The sequence below is a fragment of the Apium graveolens genome, chromosome 9 (genome assembly GCF_009905375.1).
Source record: "Apium graveolens cultivar Ventura chromosome 9, ASM990537v1, whole genome shotgun sequence".
In the NCBI taxonomy this organism is placed as follows: Eukaryota; Viridiplantae; Streptophyta; class Magnoliopsida; order Apiales; family Apiaceae; genus Apium; species Apium graveolens.
Window position 1 is genome coordinate 115,283,579 of NC_133655.1, and position 20,134 is coordinate 115,303,712.

Below are 20,134 nucleotides of genomic sequence, written 5' to 3' on the forward strand. Positions count from 1 at the left end.
CAGACACTTCAGATTCTGAAAGTGAGGTGAACTATGCTTTGATGGCAAATGCTGATAGCAGTTCTGAAGCTGCTGAGTTAAAGGTACCTCAAACAACTATGCTTTTTCAACTGATGATATTACTGAGTTGAGAAGATATCTTAAAACCATGTTCATTAGTTATAGAGATCAAACTTTAACATGTGAAAGGTTAACTTCTGAAAATTTGGCTTTTAAGAAAAGGAATGACTATTTAGAAAAGGAGTTAGTTATGTTCCATCAAACTCATAAAGAAAGAGATGATGCTTTTTATGTTAGAGATGAAGTGTTAAAATTGAATCAATCTCTAAAAACTGAGTTAGAAAAAGAAAGAGAGATTAATTGGACTTGGACTAACTCTGGAAGAACAACTCAGAATTTGTTAAGTAGAGGAAACTGGAAAGAGGGCTTAGGTTATGGAGATGATAAGAATAATAAAAAAACTGTAGAAATTGAGCCTATAGTTGTTAAACAAAAGCCAAAGGCAAATCCTGTTAAGTTTGTAGCTGTAAAGTCTGATATTGATAAATCAGAAGTTAAAGAGAAATTAACTTCTGACAAACCAAAACAGGATAAGCCAACTGAAGTTAACATAGGCTTAATGACAAAGAAGCGGCTTACGCATAAGCTGAAAGATGTTAAGAATGTAAACAAGGTAGAGCCACCTAGGAAAAATAGGAATGATAAGGGAAGGTGTGAATAAAAGCAATGATTATAAGCCTGTTCCTAATGCTCCTAGAAAAAAAGTCATAACTGTGGAAATTCTAACCATCTGGCTTCTTTTTGCAGGAAGAATAAAAACATAAACTCCTTACCTTCAAAATCAGGAGTTAAGAGTCAGTCTGTTATATATAGGCCACAAAATCCTTATTTTCATTGTGGTAGTTTATGGCATTCCATTTATACTTGTAAGGAATATCATAGTTTATACTATGATTATAATCAAATAAAACCTTCTTTAAAGAAAGTTAGCATTATTCCTTCTAGTGTAAGCTCTGATGCAAAGTCTGATACTATAAATTCTGATAAGAAAAATGTTAACATAAACTCTGATGTTAAATCCGCTGCAAATGTTAACAAACTTAATAAGGCCAAAGGATCCAAGCAAGTCTGGGTCCTTAAAACTAATCATTAATGGTCTTTGTGATTGCAGGGTAGGGAAAAACATCCTAGTTCTGGACAGTGGATGTTCAGGACATATGACTGGAAATAAAGCCCTGCTATCAGACTTTGTGGAGAAAGCTGGCCCTGGTATTTCTTATGGAGATGGAAACATGGGAAAAACTCTGGGATATGGCAATATAAATCTTGGGAATGTCATCATTGAAAAAGTAGCTCTAGTCTCAGGACTTAAACACAATCTGCTGAGTGTTAGTCAAATCTGTGACAGAGGTTATTAGGTGGATTTCTTTGAAGAACACTATGAAGTTGTAAGCAAATCTACAAGCAAAGTTGTTCTGAAAGGATACAGGCATGGTAACATTTATGAAGCCAAGATTTCAACAAGTTCTGATGGTTCTGCAATCTGTCTGTTAAGTAGAGCATCAATTGAAGAAAGCTGGGATTGACACAAGAAACTCTCTCATTTAAATTTCAGCAATATAAATGAACTAGTCAAGAAAGATCATGTGAGAGGACTGCCAAAATCAGTATTTGCTCCTAATGGCCTTTGTGATTCATGTCAAAAGGCAAAACAAAGAAAATCTTCATTCAAGAGCAAGACTAAATCTTCAATTCTTGAGCCTTATCACCTACTACATGTTGATCTATTTGGTCCAGTGAATGTCATGTCTATTACAAAGAAGAAATATGCTATGGTCATAGTAGATGAGTTTACCATGTAATAGCCCAAATCCGGGGTCAAGATTTGGTGTCACTAAACAATCTTTACATAAAATACAAGAATATTCAATTAACTCCTTGAATCCCGATCGTTTACAAGTTATGGTATGAAACAAGAATCTAATCTTCTACAACTTACAACTAAAATACAAGTGTAAATACCTCTGAACTAATGCTCTTGTCATATTCTTCTAACTTCTTCAACCTCTCGCAGCGGAGATTTCTCTAACATCTACTGTCTATCAAAGCTATTCACTTTTATCCTTATATGTTTCTGGCAAAAATAAGAATTTACAAAGCAAGAGTGAGCCAAAAATGCCCAGCAAGTATATAATTTGAGTTTCAAGCATTAATACCAAAAGGAAACTTCTGGAAAAAATCTTAAAACAATTTTAAACAATTATATTAATTTGAGTGTGTTGAGAGAGTAAACGTTGGCTGTCACCAGCCATCGATTATAAATCTAAAAGCGACAAGCGATTCCCAGATTCATCTCCTGAATCAGGGTTTTGTCCGATTTTGGAATCATAAAACCTTTCGAGAGAGAATGCCGTTAATGGCGATCAACAACAAATTAGACTGGACACTAGTTTGCATCTATATCCTGCTGATCATTCAAGATACAGTGCAGATCTATACCTACCTGTATAGATCCAGTCGGGTCCCCAGGCACGACGGCCCATCTCAAGGCACCAGTCATATCCCGGTTCTTAGGATTAAGTAAAACTCAATCCCCAAAATATCACTATCCAGCCCATGGAGTATTTTGATATCAAATCATTTTGAATTCAAAACATCCCAATTTAGGGTTCGTAAATAACCGGAAAGAATGGGTATTTGCTCAAGAGAGCAATCGAATTATAGGAACACGAATAAAAGAACATACATAATCATAGTAATTGCAGCGAAATATAAAATAGTTAACTATTCTGAACTTAGAATAGGAACGAATAAATATTTGCAGTATTTTAAAAGAAAAATCAGAAATACTTGCAGTATTTAAAAGAAAGTTCGGGATTACTTGCAGTAATTTAAGAGAAAGCTCGGGAATACTTGCAGTATTTTAAAAGAAAAATAAGGAATACTTGCCTTGAGAAGCTTTAATCACTATTACTAGTTGACTTTGATTCGACTTGATCGTTGTTGTGTATATGTTGTGTACTTGATGATTTCATGAACAAAACACCTTAGTAGATTTTACTTAGTGAAATAATGTAGCACTCGACGGATAATATTTATAGTCCCGACGGATGACTCACTATAGTCCCGACGGATGATGACTTATTATCCATCGAGTGAGTAGCTTATGTAACAATAAGTCTGTAGCACATTTCTGCATTCACCATTGTATAGATTCTGTAAGTAGTATTCAAGTCATGTTGACTTTAACTAGATATGCAGAATAGGTTGATTAATTGTATATAGATGATGTCTTGGAATTTTGCATAAATGAAATGAAGTCAAGTGCCAGTTTGCTACCCGACGGATAACCTACAATGAAGTCGACGGATGATCAAATAGATAACCCGACGGATGATCAATAACTCGATGGATGATCATGAACCCGACGGATAAAGAATTCAAATATCTGTTGACAGTGACAACACAGTCACATGCGTCGAGTGGATGCAAATGGAATGTGGTAGCCTATTCAACTGGGTTTTCGAGAACAAAGAAGCATTGCCATTTCCATGCTATTAAGAAGATATTCAAAGATGCTGGAATAGAGTAATGAAGTAGCATTGTAATAGACTAGATAGTTTTTGTTTTATTATCTTGTCTTATTACTTTGTAATCTTGGTGATATATAAACCAAGAAGTAGCAACTAAGACACTATTGATCTAAGCAAGAAAGCAGAGAAACATTTGTAAGCAGGATTTTTAGCATTTCTCTGTAGTCTTAGAAGTTCAATTATTGTAATCAGCTATGAGCATTTCTGCACACAGGGTTCTCTCGATATATAATTTATATCTCTGGTGGAATCATCCAAATCCACCAGAAAGTTTTTAAAGACTCTTGTTTTTAATTACTTGTGTCTTGATTCACTTAAGTTTTTATTCCGCATTGTACTAATCAATACACTTATATTTATATTCGAGTTAGAACATTTTAAGTCAAGAAAAAGTTTCAAGAATTCCATTCAACCCCCCTTCTGTAATTCTTGTCATATTGTTAAGGGACTAACAATTGGTATCAGAGCAAGCTCTTAACTTACAAAGAGTTTAAAGATCAAAACAATACAGCAAGATGAACAAGAAGGATGTTGGAGTCAAGATCCCTTTTCTGGATAAAGATAATTACCATCATTGGAAGGTAAAGATGCATCTTCATTTGCTTTCTCAAGATGGGGCCTATGTTGACTGCATAGAAAGAGGCCCTCATGTTCCAATAAGAGCAGCAACAGGAAACGAGCCATCAGTCCCCAAGCCAAGGCATAAATGGTCTGATCCTGACATTGAACAAGTCAGGAAGGATAAAAAGGCCATGAACATCCTGTTTAATGGAGTTGATGGAGATATGTTTGACAACATTATCAACTGCAAAACTGCCAAGGATGTTTGGGATACAATACAGATAATCTGTGATGGCACTGAGCAAGTTAGAGAAAACAAGATGCAGCTCTTGATTCAGCAATATGAGCATTTTCATAATGAAGAAAGTGAGTCTCTCACTGACATTTTAGTAGGTTTCAAAAACTACTAAATGCTCTAAAGTTGCATGGAAGGGTCTATCAGATAAAAGACTCCAATCTGAAATTCCTTAGATCTCTTCCAAAGGAATGGAAACCAATGACAGTCTCATTAAGAAACTCACAGGATTAGAAGGAGTTTACTTTGGAGAGGCTGTATGGCATCCTGAAAACCTATGAGCTTGAAATAGAGCAGGATGAAAGGATGGAAAGAGGAAAGAAGAAAGGAGGATCCATTGCACTAGTTGCTGAGTTGGAAAAGGAGAAGGAAGTGAAGATGGAAGCTGTTGAATCAACTTCAAGGGTTTGTGAGAACAAGGGCAAGGGGCTTGCAGTAGAAAGTGAAGATTCTTTGAGCCAAGATGGCATGGAAGACATTGATGAACACCTAGAATTTCTTTCCAGGAGATTTTCCAAGCTCAAGTTCAAGAAGAACTTTGGAGCAGCCAAGCCAAATAGAAATATGGTGGATAAATCAAAATTTAAATGTTTCAAATGTGGCTTGGCAGGGCACTTTACCAGTGACTGTAGGAAGTCAGTTTCCAGTAAGAAAAAGTTTGAGCCAGTGGATTATAAGCAAAAATACTTTGAGCTGCTGAAACAAAAGGAAAGGGCTTTCATAACACAAGAAAATGACTGGGCAGCAGATGGTCTGGATGTAGATGAAAATGTCAGCTATGTCAATCTAGTCCTAATGGCCAAGTCTGATGAGACAGAAACAAGCTCTTCAAGTAATCAGGTAATTACTACAAACCTTGCACATTTAACTAAAGCTGAGTGTAATGATGCCATAAATGACATGTCTACAGAGTTATATCATTTGCGTGTTACACTTAAGTCTCTTACTAAAGAAAATGCTAAAATCAAATTAAACAATTTATTTTTAAGTGAGAGAAATAATGTGCTTGAGTTTCAGTTTATTGATTTTGAAAAATTAAGAATTGAGTGAATTGCCAAGGAGGAATTAACTGAGTCCTTGAAAAAAGAGGAAATTTTAAAGAAGCAGCTCGAGCGTGAACAAGAGGTGATTAAAGCTTGGAAAACATCCAGGGATGTCCATGCTCGAATCACCAAAGTTCAAGGAATTGAGTCTTTCTGTGATGAAGCCTGGAAAAAGAACAAAGAGAAACGAGAACCTAATTTGGTAGATGGAGTGCTTACATATGTAGACGCGATGGATGATGAGGATCATCCGTCGGATAACAAAAAGTGTTATCCGTCGAATGATGAAAATCCTCATCCGTCGGCTGTGAGCAAGCCTATCAGTAAAGCCAAACTTGTTAAGCTGAATGAGAAGTATGGGTCTATTTCCAAGAACTTTGTTTCAGGAGAATCGAGTCAAGTTAAGAAAGGGAAAAAGGCTAATGTTGGTCACATAACTGTCAAACAGTTAAGTGACAGACTTGAAAAGATTGAGGTAAAAACAGAGACCAAAAAGAAAAACAATAGGAATGGTAAAGTAGGGATTAATAAACACAATAACTACACACCTGATAAATATGCTCCTAGAAAAATCTGTGTCAAGTGTGGTAGTGTAAATCATTTGTCTGTTAATTGCAAATCTACCATGCCTACTTCCATGTCTGTGCAACCTCAATTTCCTAACATGAATTCCATTCCTCCCATGCCTGTTAATGCTATGTCTACACAGAACATGAATGCACAGTTTGCTAATATGCCATTGGCACATAATCCTTATTATGCTGCATATAGCATGCCACAAATGCCATTTAGCATGCCTTACTGGAACAACATGTTTACACATAGCACTCCATTTCCTGTTAGTCATAATATGCATGATAGTTTTGTTGCAATGAATGATTTCAAAGGCACAACTCAAATGACTAAGGATGAATCTGAAATTCCTAAGTCAAATGAGATAAAGCCTAAGAAACAGAAAAAGAAAGCTAACAAGGCAGGACCCAAGGAAACTTGGGTACCAAAATTAACTTGATTTGATTTTGATGTGTGCAGGGAAACAGAAAGAATCTTTGGTACTTGGATAGTGGTTGTTCAAGACACATGACTGGTGATTCTACCCTGCTCACAGAGTTTAAGGAGAGAGCTGGCCCAAGTATTACTTTTGGAGATGACAGCAAGGGTTATACTGTGGGATATGGCTTGATTTCAAAGGACAATGTCATCATTGAGGAGGTTGCCTTAGTGGATGGTCTCAAACACAACTTGTTGAGTGTCAACCAGCTTTGTGATAAAGGCAACTCCGTAACCTTCAATTCAGAAGCCTGTGTTGTGACTAATAAAAGAAGTAACAAAGTGGTTCTCACTGGTGTGAGAAAAGGAAATGTGTACCTAGCTGATTTCAACTCATCTAATGCAAAATCTGTAACTTGTCTTCTCAGTAAAGCAAGTCAGGATGTTGGCTATGGCACAAGAAGCTATCCCATTCAAACTTCAAGACCATGAATGAGCTAGTGAAGAAAGAACTGGTTAGAGGCATTCCTCAAGTGGAGTTTTCTAAGGATGGACTGTGAGATGCCTACCAAAAAGGGAAGCAGATTAAAGCATCATTCAGGAAGAAACTTGATTCAACAATTGAAGAGCCTTTGCAACTGCTTCACATGGATTTGTTTGGACCAGTCAATGTATTGTCCATCTCAAGGAAAAGATTTTTCCTAGTAATTGTTGAATGATTTCTCTAAGTTCTCTTGGATATATTCCCTAAAATCTAAAGATGAGGCTAGTGAAATCATCATCAATCACATAAGGCAAGTCAATAATCATCCTGATTTCAAGGTTAGAAGAATCAGGAGTGACAATGGAACTGAGTTCAAGAATTCTATCATGAGAGCATTTTATGAGGAAAATGGGATTCTGCATGAGTTTTCACCAGCAAGGACTCCACAACAGAATGGAGTAGTGGAAAGGAAGAACATATCACTTATTGAAGCTGCAAGGACAATGCTTGAAGAATCTAAACTGCCAACATATTTCTGGGCTGAAGCTGTAAATTCTGCATGCTACACTCAGAATATTTCTTTGGTTAATCAAGCCAGATGCATGACTCCCTATCAATTGTTCAAGAACAAGAAACCATCTCTAAATTTTCTTCATGTCTTTGGCTGCAAGTGCTTTATTCTGAGAAATCAAACTGATCAAAATGGGAAGTTTGATGCTAAAGCAGATGAAGGAATTTTTGTTGGGTATGCTGTTGGTAAAGCATATAGAGTCTACAATCTAAGAACCAACATTGTTGTGGAATCAATACATGTTGTGTTTGATGATAAAAAGATTGAAGGACTGAAAGATGGAGATTACCATGAGAGCCTCAAATTCGATAATGTGGAGATGGTTAGTGATGACAGTGATGATGAAAGTGATCAAGAAACAGTATCTAAGGATAATGCAGATAAATCTACTACCAATGAAGCACAAAACTCAACATCTGTCGAGTTGCATAATGCTTCATCCGTCGGAAGATAATCTGCGTTATCTGTCGGGAGACAACCAGCTTCATCCGCCGGTACTCAAAATTCACCATCCGTCGGGTTATCAAAAGGAGCAGGAAGTCAAGATAGATCACCTATAGAAAGTTCCCCATTCTCAAATCAAAGATCCACAAACTCAGGGGGGGTTTCTAACAATCAAAACTCAATCACACATCAAGACAACAATGAGGTTTCTTCATCTAGAGCTAATCTACCTCAACAAAGGAAATGGACAAAAGATCACCCCTTTGAGCTTATCATTGGTGATGTGTCTTCTAGAGTTCAAACAAGAAGAACAACTCAGGAAGAATGTCTATACATCAACTTTCTTTCCAAGGAAGAACCAAAGAAGGTAGAAGAAGCTTTGTTGGATCCTGATTGGATTTTAGCTATGCAGGAGGAGCTAAACCAATTTAAAAGGAATAATGTACGGAAGCTGGTGCCCAAGCCTAAAGGAAAGAATCCAATAGATACCAAATGGGTATTCAGAAACAAGATGGATGAAAATGGCATAGTAGTCAGGAACAAAGCTAGATTGGTTGCTAAGGGCTACTGTTAGCAAGAAGGAAAAAATTTTGATGAAACATTTGCCCCTGTTGCAAGACTTGAAGCCATCAGAATCTTCTTAGCCTATGCAGCCCATGCCAATTTCAAGGTCTATCAAATGGATGTCAAAAATGCCTTTCTAAATGGAGATTTGGAGGAAGAAGTCTATGTCAGTGAACCTCCTGGCTTTGAAGATCCAAATTTTCCAGAACATGTCTATTATCTTTTGGAAGCACTTTATGGACTGAAGCAAGCACCTAGAGCCTGGTACGACACTTTATCAAAGTTCCTTTTGGAAAATCACTTCACAAGAGGTACTGTAGATAAAACTTTATTTTTCAGAATTGTTAATGGCTCTAGTATACTTGTTCAAATTTATGTAGATGATATTATTTTTGGCTCTACAGATGAGAAACTTTGCAAAAAGTTTACCAAATTGATGCAAAGTAAGTATGAAATGAATATGATGGGAGAACTAACTTACTTTGTTGGCTTACAAGTTAAGCAAGTTAGTGATGGAATATTCATTAGTCAAACTAAATATATTTTTTATCTTCTTAAGAAGTTTGATCTAATGGATTGCACATCTGCAAAAACTCCCATGGCCACTGCAACTAAGCTTGAGTTAAACACTACTGAAAAGTCTGTGGATATTTTAAGTTATAGAGGCATGGTTGGCTCACTTCTGTACTTAACAGCTAGTAGGCCAGATATAATGTTTGCTACATATTTATGTGCTAGATTTCAGGCTAATTCTAGAGAATCTAACTTAATAGCTATTAAGAGAATTTTCAGATATCTCAAGGGAACACCAAATCTTGGCATTTGGTACCCTAAAGATTCTGGTTTTGATCTAACTGGTTATTCAGATGCAGATTATGCAGGTTGTAGAATTGATAGAAAAAGTACAACAGGAACCTGTCAATTTCTAGGAAACAAGCTTGTGTCCTGGTTCAGTAAAAAGCAAAATTCAGTTTCTACTTCTACAGCTGAAGCTGAATATATTGCTGCTGGTAGTTGCTGTGCATAGATATTATGGATGAAAAATCAATTGCTAGACTATGGTTTGCAAGTTAAATGGATTCCTATTTTCTGTGATAACACAAGGGCAATTGCCATCACTGAAATCCAGTACAACATTCAAGAACAAAGCACATAGATATCAAGTACCATTTCATAAGGGAACATGTAATAAATGGTACTGTGGAACTTTATTTTGTTCCAAGTGAGAAGCAGCTTACAGATATCTTTACCAAGCAACTAGATGAATCCACCTTTTCAAGGTTGGTAAGTGAGTTAGGTATGCTTAATTACCCTTAAATCTATCTGAGTTAATTTGCAAGTTGAAATGCAGCCAGAAACTTAATTGATTTTTCAGTCTTAGATGAAATTTTGGCTGTCAAAAATTACATCTCGACGGATGATCTTTATCCATCGAGTTTGATCATCCGTCGATATACTATTTGCTAACAAAAATCAATTATGTTTCTGGATTATTTTATGTCTCGACGGATAACAGTTTATCCTCATCCGTCGAATTGTCTTAATCTCAGCCGTTAATTCCATGTACATTATCCATCGAGTATACTTACAGTTTGTAAGAATAACACGATGGATAATGGGTGGAATTTTTACAGTTTATTTTCAAATGGCTATTTTAGGCAATTTTTATTGGTTACTTTATTTTACTTTATTATTTTTATTAGTTATTTTTGAGATAGCATAAAAGCTTATTTCATTGCAATTGCTTTTCTTTTATCATTCTCAATTCAACTGCTCTTATTTCATTCTCTCTTAAAGCACTTACTCTCTTTCTCTTCAAGCTCTTATTCTCTAACAATGATACCTGTTGTAAAGATTATGTCTCAAACTGGGTTCATTTATGAGAAGAACAATTTTACCGCACTAGTGAACAAGGGTATTCAGCAATCTGGAGACTATCACAAGATGATGGACTTTGTGAAAAGTTGCAAGCTCAATCATGCCATGCTGGAATCACCCACAATCTTCTCTGAAGTTGTTGAAGAGATGTGGACCACTGCTACCTACAATTCTACAGATAAGACCATCACTCTAACCATTAAAGGTAAATAATTCTGTATCAATAGTGATGTGATAAAAGCATGTTTCAAAATTCCTGATAACATTGTGAATTCACCACACACTGACACTGATATAATCAATATGCTTAATTTCATGCACTATGCACTCCCTACTTCTAAACTGAGTGATATTAGGAGAATGGGTCTTAGGAAAGAGTGGAGTTTCTTGTGTGATGTAGTTACAAAGGTTTTCTCAGGAAAGGTCAGTAATTTTGATTCAGTGAACATTTCCATGCTTAACATGCTCTACATGCTAGTTACAGATAAATTCTACAATTTCAGTGACCTTGTCTTGTTTGAGTTAGGTTTTAAACTAGGAGAGTTAAATAAAAGAGGTAAGAATATGTATTATGCTAGATTTCTTATGTTATTAGCTAACCACCTCTGTGAAGAGATTGTGCTTGAGAACCCTAACAACAAACTAGATTGTTGGGTTCAAGAGAGAAGGCTCATTGCAGATTTGAACAGGGCCAATCATCACAAGAATGTGCCAATGTTCTATTTTCCTGTAATGCAAGCACCTCAGGTAAGTGAGGTAATTTCACCTATCCTTACAACTATTTTAACCTCCACAATTTCTTTGAGTTCAAGTGTGGCTATGGGAACTGTGTTAATGACCAAACAGTTGCCTACCAAAGCTGCCAAACCTACAATTATTTCAAAATCCAAATCAAAGAAAGCCCCCTCTAGTATCTCCCAAAAGATGCCAGTTGAAAAATCCACTAAAGCCAAAGAGGTGAGTGTGAAGGAGGGTAAGTTAGGTGAGGGAATGGGTGAACATAAAAGAAACCCCAAGAATAAGGTTGGAGAGTTGAGTGAATCCCAGCCTTGCCACACTGCAGTTTCCCAACAAACTGCAGTGCTTAAAAAGGACAAAAGCTCAATTCTAGCTGCATCCTCCCAAAAGGATGTAGCTATTGAACAAAGCTCTCAACCAAGAGCATAGGCCAAGACGGTTAGGGACACAAGCTCACCCCAAACTTATGCCAGAAAGAAGAAATCAAAAACCTTTGGGGATGCACAGGGTACACATACTGTGCAAACTAGTGCTAAAGACACAGTCACTGTACCTTCACAAATTCAGTTTGTTGTGGCTCCAATAAATGTGGAGTCATAGCCAAAATCTCTAGTTATAGAAGCACCTCAAACACAAAACTCACCAACAAATTCTCTGGATATGGATATGATAAACACTTCAATTCCTGATTCCCCTTCTTTAACTCTGTTGGGGAAACCAAAATCTAGTACAAGTGAGCATCATCTTTTAGATGATTTGTTGGCTCACTTGCCAATTCTTTCAGGAACTGTTATGTCATCTGTGCCTAAAATATCTTCAATCAGCACAGAGTGAACAATAGTTTCTATTCCCAGCTCATTCATTTCTACTCTCTCGACGGATATTGCTCATCCGTCGAGTAGTGATTGTATCCCGACGGATAAGCCTAACAGCAGTTATCCGTCGGATAGCAAAACCACTCACTCGATGGATATCACTCATCCGTCGAGTATCTCTGCACAATTTCAAACTTCAATTATTTGAAGTGCAGAAGATTTAGTGGTTGTACAGTCTCTCTTAGGATTGAGAGAGAAGAGTGTTTTGAGTGAGAGTCTGGGTTGCTCCCTGGAAAAAGGAGAGGAAATGAGTGAAAATCTGCAATCCATTTCTTCAGGATTGGAAAAAGAGAGTGAGAGGAGTCCCACCTTAGTAGGTGAAGGTGAGGGTGGGGAGCCAGGGTGAGACCCTGATGCAATAAAAGAGAGAAAATGAGAGAAATGCAGGTACTGGAGCAATAAGGATGAATGTCATAGCTAGTGAGTCAATAAATGTCTAGGATGTAGACAGGGAAGGACTATCTCAACATTCTAAAGCTGTTATAGATTCCACTTCCATTGATGCTGAGGCATTTACTCACCCTGTTCCAGCTTATCAACTTCTAGCTGAACAAGGCAATGATAATACAGAAAGGATGCTGAATTTGGTGCATACCACACAGTCTATAATGAGAGCTAAGGATGCCATCACAGCTTTGCCTTCTATAGCTAGTGATGTGGAGTATGAGACTAGTGGTTCAGCTGATTTCTTTGGAGATGGGAGTGGGGACAGTGAAGATGAAGCAATGGACATAGGGGGAGAAATAGGCTCAAGTTTAAGTTCAGGTATGCCATCATGGGCATTCTCAGAGCACTGTGATGAGCATTACTTCAAGACAACCCTCATCCAATTAATCAATTGGACCAATACTGCTCTTCAAACCACTACCAATGCCAGCACCAAGAAGCTCCTTCAGGCACATCTAGCCTCCCTGCAACTTCAACAAATCCAAGGCTTCCAGCATGCTAGAGATGTGAATACTATGAAGAATGATATTGAGGAGATGAAAAAGGCTATTTCAGCAGGATAGATTCTAAACTTCCAGAAGCTACAATGCTTGACATCAAGAGGCAATTAAGAAAAAATTCTGATCTGTCAACCAAGATAGATACCTTGGACACAAGAATGTCAGCCATGGAAGCATCTTTAACTGCCATTTATCTCCATCAAGCCCAACAAACTGATCTACTTCAAAAATTGGTGGCTGCTCAAACCCCCTCCTCTGCTCAACTTGATGATAACAAAAAGGGGGAGAAAGGATCAAGTGAAGGGGAAAGGCTTCAAATTCAAATCGCTAAAGTAATTGTACCTTCAATTACTATCTCAAAGCCATCAGTTACAGATAGTATAGATCTGATCAATGCAGCAGCAGCCAACTTAAGAGCAGCTGATAAGGAAAAGTTGAGTTTAGTCAACTGGGAGAAGATTGATAAGGAAATACAGAAGAAGTTTGAACTTGTCAAGGAGCCAGTTAAGTCATCCATTCATCACTCTCAAGTCAAGCAAATTAGTATGAATGAGATGAGCATGAACTATCTGGAAAGAGGACAATCTTCCTGCATCAAATCTCCAAAGGCTGAAACAATTCTTAAACCTAGGGTAAACTACTCAAAATCATCATTGAAAAATCCTTTGGACACTGTGTATGAGACACCTAAGCCTGATGTGAAGAAGCTTCTGTCAAGATTAATTGCATTATACAAAGATCCAACTGATTCAGCTTCCAAAAGGAGAATTGCCAAGATTTTCAAAAATAGGAAAGAAATTTGTGTGGTGGCTGGACATCCTCAATTTGCTCAAGCAAAGAGAGAAGAAAAGGCTAGATTGAAGCAGGAAAAGAAGCAAGCTACTCTGGATGCTAAAAAGACTAAACAAAAGAAAGAGCAGATTGCTATCTTAGCCAAGCTACATGCTGTAAATTCATCACAACAAATTTATTCTCAACCATCTGAAGCTATTGAATCAAAGAAGCAAGTTGAACAACAGAAGAAATCTCCAAGAAAGAAGGCATTGGCTAAAAGAAGTAAAAGGAAACTGGATATTGTTGACAAGGAATTGGAAGATCAATTTCCTAAGGAATCCACACCATCTACAACTCAAGCATCAAAGCTATCTGTGGTATTTGAAGATATCAGGGTGGTGGATCCTTACAGGAATATTTATGGTGAACCTATTGTGCCCAAGGATGAGCCAATAGAATGGAGAACATACCAATTCCTGACTTCAATCTACCAATCATTAGCAAGCCAAAAAGAACAAAGTCAAGAGCAGTCAAGAAAGTGAAGCTGTCGCCTCTCAAATCCAAGTCTCAAGTCAAAGCTCAATCTAAAGTCAGTAAGGGAGACTATCTGTACTTGTGTGACATCAAAGAATTTTCTGATCTAAACCTCTAGCTGGATGAACTAGATGAAGTGAGAGGAATTGATGCATACAGAAATCTACCAGAAGGGTTAGTGTTCATGTACAAAGGAGGAAAGGAGATTCAGTGGCCTCTTCACAGGATCTTTCAAGAAAGCCAAGCTGTACTGATTAAAGTTTATTCATCCTTTAAGAAGAACTTTGGGTTAAACATTATTGCAAGAAGATTGGTATTGAAGAAGATTGAAGAACTAAGGAGTGTTAGAGCTAAAGATGCACTCCCAAAGACTCTAATCATCCGTTACACAGGGAGAAGAGTGCATCTAAGGCCCTACTGGCTGATGGAGTTCATAAATAACAAAGGTGTGACAAGATTCTTCAGATTAGAAGACCAATTGAGCATCTCTTATAATGAGACTCTTTTGGAAATGCAAGGAAAGCTAAATCTCTCAGAATTTGATGAACTGGAATTCCACAGGAAGCTCCAAAATCAGATTGAGGAAAATAACAGAAAGCTTGGAAATAGATCCAAACCTTCAAGAAACTAGACAAATCTACTCAGGGTAGAGGAACATCTTGAAAAATGACTATGAGCAAAACTTTGTACATTTTTTTTATTGAAGCACTTTTCAGTAATATCTACTTTCTCTTAAAGTTATATTCTTAGGGTGTTTTGTTATCATCAAGTATCTCTTAATTTATGACTACAATTCCAGTAGACATAAATTGGGGGAGATTGTTGTGTATATGTTGTGTACTTGATGATTTCATGAACAAAACACCTTAGTAGATTTTACTTAATGAAATAATGTAGCACTCGACGGATAAGATTTATAGTCCCGATGGATGACTCATTATAGTCCTGACGGATGATGACTTATTATCCATTAAGTGAGTAGTTTATGTAACAATAAGTCTGTAGCACATTTTTGCATTCACCATTGAATAGATTCTGTAAGTAGTATTCAAGTCATGTTGACTTTAACTAGATATGCAGAATAGGTTGATTAATTGTACATAGATGATATCTTGTAATTCTGTATAAATGAAATGAAGTCAAGTGCCAGTCTGCTACCTGACGGATAACCTACAATGAAGTCGACGGATGATCAAATAGACAACCCGACGGATGATCAATAACTCGACGGACGATCATGAACCCGACGGATAAAGAATTCAAATATCTGTTGACAGTGACAACACAGTCACATGTGTCGAGTGGATGCAAATGGAATGTGGTAGCCTATTCAACTGGGTTTTCAAGAACAAAGAAGCATTGCCATTTCTATGCTATTAAAAAGATATTCAAAGATGCTGGAATAGAGTAATGAAGTAGCATTGTAATAGACTACATAGTTTTTGTTTTATTATCTTGTTTTATTACTTTGTAATCTTGGTGATATATAAACCAAGAAGTAGCAACTAAGACATTATTGATCTAAGCAAGAAAGCAGAGAAACATTTGTAAGCAGGATTTTTAGCATTTCTCTGTAGTCTTAGAAGTTCAATTGTTGTAAGCAGCTGTGAGCATTTCTGCACACGGGGTTCTCTCGATATATAATATATATCTCTGGTAGAATCATTCAAATCCACCAGAAAGTTTTTAAAGACTCTTGTTTTTAATTACTTGTGTCTTGATTCACTTAAGTTTTTATTCCGCACTGTGCTAATCAATACACTTATATTTATATTCGAGTTAGAATATTTTAAGTCAAGAAAAAGTTTCAAGAATTCCATTCAACCCCCCTTCTGTAATTCTTGTCATATTGTTAAGGGACTAACAATCGTTCGGCTTTATCGTCAAATGACTGTCCCATTCTGGATACGATCCCAACATTCAGGCCCTTCAATTGGAACTTCATTGACCTCGACGTCTAATCACTAGATCGTTCCTAGTCCGATGTCGATACTCAGGTTTTCCGTCTAGGACCTACAGGGTTGAAATACCCTAATTCAGATGACTGCTTAAGCTTAACATCAAACCACAATCCTATTCTACGCATACGATTTCATAATCCAACTTATATTTATGTGTATTATTTAAATACACATAGCAATTATGGTTCACATCTTCGAAACTCGGTTCGGTGTTTGTTTTCGGAAAGTACGTATATTCGTTGTTTGAAAAAAAAACAGGGCAATCGATTATTTATAAATTATTTTGTCTCGATCGCATCTAAGTTCATATAATATAACTATATATAGTTATTCGACATTTTCGATAATTATAGGTTACGTTCCCGTAATTTTGGAATTAATTTCCAATAAATCAAGCAACATCTCCTTTGTTTATCGGCCTACCCGTCGAAATAATTCGACGTCAATCCCAAACAACAATCCAATGCAATCATCCAATTCAGAATCCATACACCAATCCCAATCACCGATACAATTCAGTCATTAATTATTTTTATTCGTATTTGATAAGTGGCATTTTATACCACTTAGAACGTCTTAAAATGGCTTAAATTGGTGTCTTGAAATCAAGTATTTTGTGTATTTGATGCGTTTTTCTAGTGTTTATGCATTTCAGGGTATTAGTTGCATGTCGGGGGAGTAATCATCAAGAATAAGCCTTGGCATGTGTTCATCATTGAGAGAGGGAAGAAATGGGCAGATTACGGCGAAGGAACGGAGCAAACTCAGGAATTTTCCAGAAGGGTCCTGAGCGCCCGCTCAGCTATGCTGAGCGGCCGCGCAGGGTCGGGGAAAAAAATAATTTATTTTAGGACTTCTATTTCTGTTTGGCTTCCACTTCTATGTAATTTAAGGTTTATGGGACTATTATATAAGTAGATTTGGAGACGTGTTCACGAAAAAGAGGATCGTGGTATTACGCAAGGAGCGAAGGAGATAAGGAAGAAGACCGTTTAGTGCACAGCAACGAAGAGGAAGCATATTTTCTTGTGATTCTTGTTTCGTTGTAACATTGGATGCTAGTTTTCTTACTTTGAACCTATTTACTCTTGTGACGTACTCTAATTTAATATAATTAGTTTAGTTATTATTTTCTTGTGTTTGTTTATCATGATTTCATATGAACCCATGATGACGATAAGTGCTATTATGGGCTAATCGTGATCATGGGGTTGCAACGGATTTATTATGGAATTCTTTAGTTAATTGTTTAATACTTTAGTGTGTGATGATTGTATGATATCTAGTTCTGGTTGTGCGTATTCGTCTTATGTGCGTCGCGAACATATAAGATAGGGTGTTAATCTCTTATGAAGCGAGGGTGGATCTTGAGATTTAGAACTTGCCATGCTAGCATAGGTTCATGTACGTTGTGCATGATTAGTGGGTAACTCTAACAATTTTATTTGCCCTATGTAATCAAAAGGAATAACTTGTGCTTAAATCGTTGTCTTGTCAATTTCTGTAGACATATAGGAACTCAACATAATTGATGATTATTCAACTTCTATCTTGATTGTGGATGTTTGGTAGAATGGTATTAGTACAATGAAAGTTGGCTTTTATCAGTTTTGTGTTATTCGATTAATATCATCACTGTCACATGCTAAAGGTAATAACAATGACTATTGAAGGAAGTAGTAATGAAGTTGTGATCTCATGAGTGTTTTATTATTGATAAATTGAAGTGTTAATTAAGTGATTAATTAAGTAGTTAATTGTAGTTAATATTTAGTCAACAATTCTAAGTGTTAGTGTCTTAACATTGAGAAGTAATCATACATTGGTGAGTGAGTTTAATTAGACAATAAACTAGTCTGAGTCTCTGTGGGAACGAACTAGAAAGTATTCTATATTACTTGCGAACGCGTATACTTGCGTGAATATTAGCGCGTGTTTTCGCCCTAACAAGTTTTTGGCGCCGCTGCCGGGGACTCGCCGTATTTGTTTAGTTTATGTACTTACCATCATTGGTCATTAGGACTCAGTGATTAGGACGTAGTAGTTACTTATTGTTTCCGGTTGTGTTTCAGGTACTTTAGCAAGCGTTTATGCAAACTCGTTCTCGTACTCGCAAGAGGACTTTAGATACAGCTGAGGAGACAGACGAAGTTCTTGATATTCCGGAGAAGTTAGATTTTGAAGATTCGGATTCAGGAACTGAGCGGAAAGAACCAGTAAACATGGGTGATCGTATTGTTCAAGCTGATCCAGCTCTTATGGATTTTTCTCGGCCAAAAATTGATGACATTCAGTCAAGCATTCTTCATCCGGCTATTCAAGCTAACACCTTTGAAATCAAGCCGGGCACTATTCAGATGGTGCAGACTTCTGTTTCTTTTGGAGGAGCGGCGACTGAAGACCCCAACATGCACATAAGGAATTTTGTCGAGATCTGCAGCACTTTTAAGTATAATGGCGTGACTGATGAGGCTATCAAGTTGAGGCTTTTCCCATTCTCACTGAGGGACAAGGCTAAAGACTGGTTACATTCTGAACCAGCTGGGTCCCTCACTACGTGGCAAGATCTTGCGCAAAAGTTTCTGGTCAAGTTTTATCCGATGGCAAAGACTGTTGCTATGAGGAGTGCTCTTACTCAGTTTGCGCAGCAACCTACAGAATCTATGTGCGAGGCTTGGGAACGCTACAAGGAAATGTTGAGAAAATGTCCACATCATGGAATGCCTGATTGGATGGTGATCACTGGTTTCTATAATGGTTTGGGGGCCCAATCTCGGCCCATGCTCGATGCAGCAGCTGGAGGCGCCTTATGGGCTAAAAGCTATACTGAGGCGTATAATCTTATAGAGACTACGGCTGCTAATGAGCATCAAAACCCAACTCAGAGGATGACGTCAGGTAAGGTAGCAGGTATTCTGGAAGTTGATGCAGCCACCGCTATTGCAGCACAGCTTCAAGCGCTATCAATGAAGGTTGATTCTCTGGCTACATATGGAGTTAATCAAATAGCTATGGTTTGTGAGCTTTGTCCAGGTTCTCATGCTACGGATCAGTGTTCTCTTGTCAACGAATCTGTTCAGTATGTGAATAATTATCAGCGACAACAGCAGCCTGTGCCAGCGACCTATCATCCTAATAACAGAAATCATCCAAATTTCAGCTGGGGGAATAATCAGAATGCTATTCAGCCACCATATCAGCAAGGAGTGAGTAAACAGTTTAACCCACCTGGATTCCAGCAACCACAGCAGTATGCTATAAGGCAATCATATCCTCAACAGGGAAGTACAGCTGCACCTACTAGTGCTGATTTTGAGGAACTTAAGCTGTTATGCAAGAGTCAAGCGGTTTCTATCAAGACCTTGGAAAATCAAATCGGTCAATTAGCCAATGCAGTGCTCAATCATCAACCTGGCACTCTTCTCAGTGACACGGAAGTACCAGGCAGGAAGGAAGCTAAAGAGCAAGTCAAGGCTATTACCTTAAGGTCTGGAAAAGTTGCTGATGCTGAAAAGGCAAAAGAAGGAGAAGCTGAAATTAGAGATGAAGAAGCTTAGCAAAAGGAGAAAGCGGCGGAACCAAGGAAGACTACTGTTGAACACACTCTGCCTGAGGCTAATACAGGGGAGAAACAGCTCTATCCTCTACCACCTTTTCCTAAGAGATTGCAGCAACAAAAGCTGGATAGACAGTTCAGTAAGTTTCTGGAGGTGTTCAAGAAACTTCACATCAATATACCTTTCGCTGAGGCTCTGGAGCAAATGCCTAGTTATGCGAAGTTTATGAAGAGTATTCTTTCAAGGAAGGTGAAACTGGATGACCTTGAGACCGTTGCTCTCACGGAAGAATGCAGCGCTGTTCTGCAGCAAAAGTTACCACCAA

At 37.5% G+C, this 20,134-nt stretch overlaps 1 non-coding gene across 1 annotated transcript; it reads right to left on the reverse strand.

Annotated features, from left to right (window-relative positions):
• Positions 1 to 18,867: 18,867 nt before the first annotated feature.
• On the reverse strand, positions 18,868 to 18,974 carry LOC141687913 (small nucleolar RNA R71). The gene has a single exon (XR_012561391.1). It is a non-coding gene; the product is annotated as a small nucleolar RNA R71 (small nucleolar RNA).
• Positions 18,975 to 20,134: the final 1,160 nt, after the last annotated feature.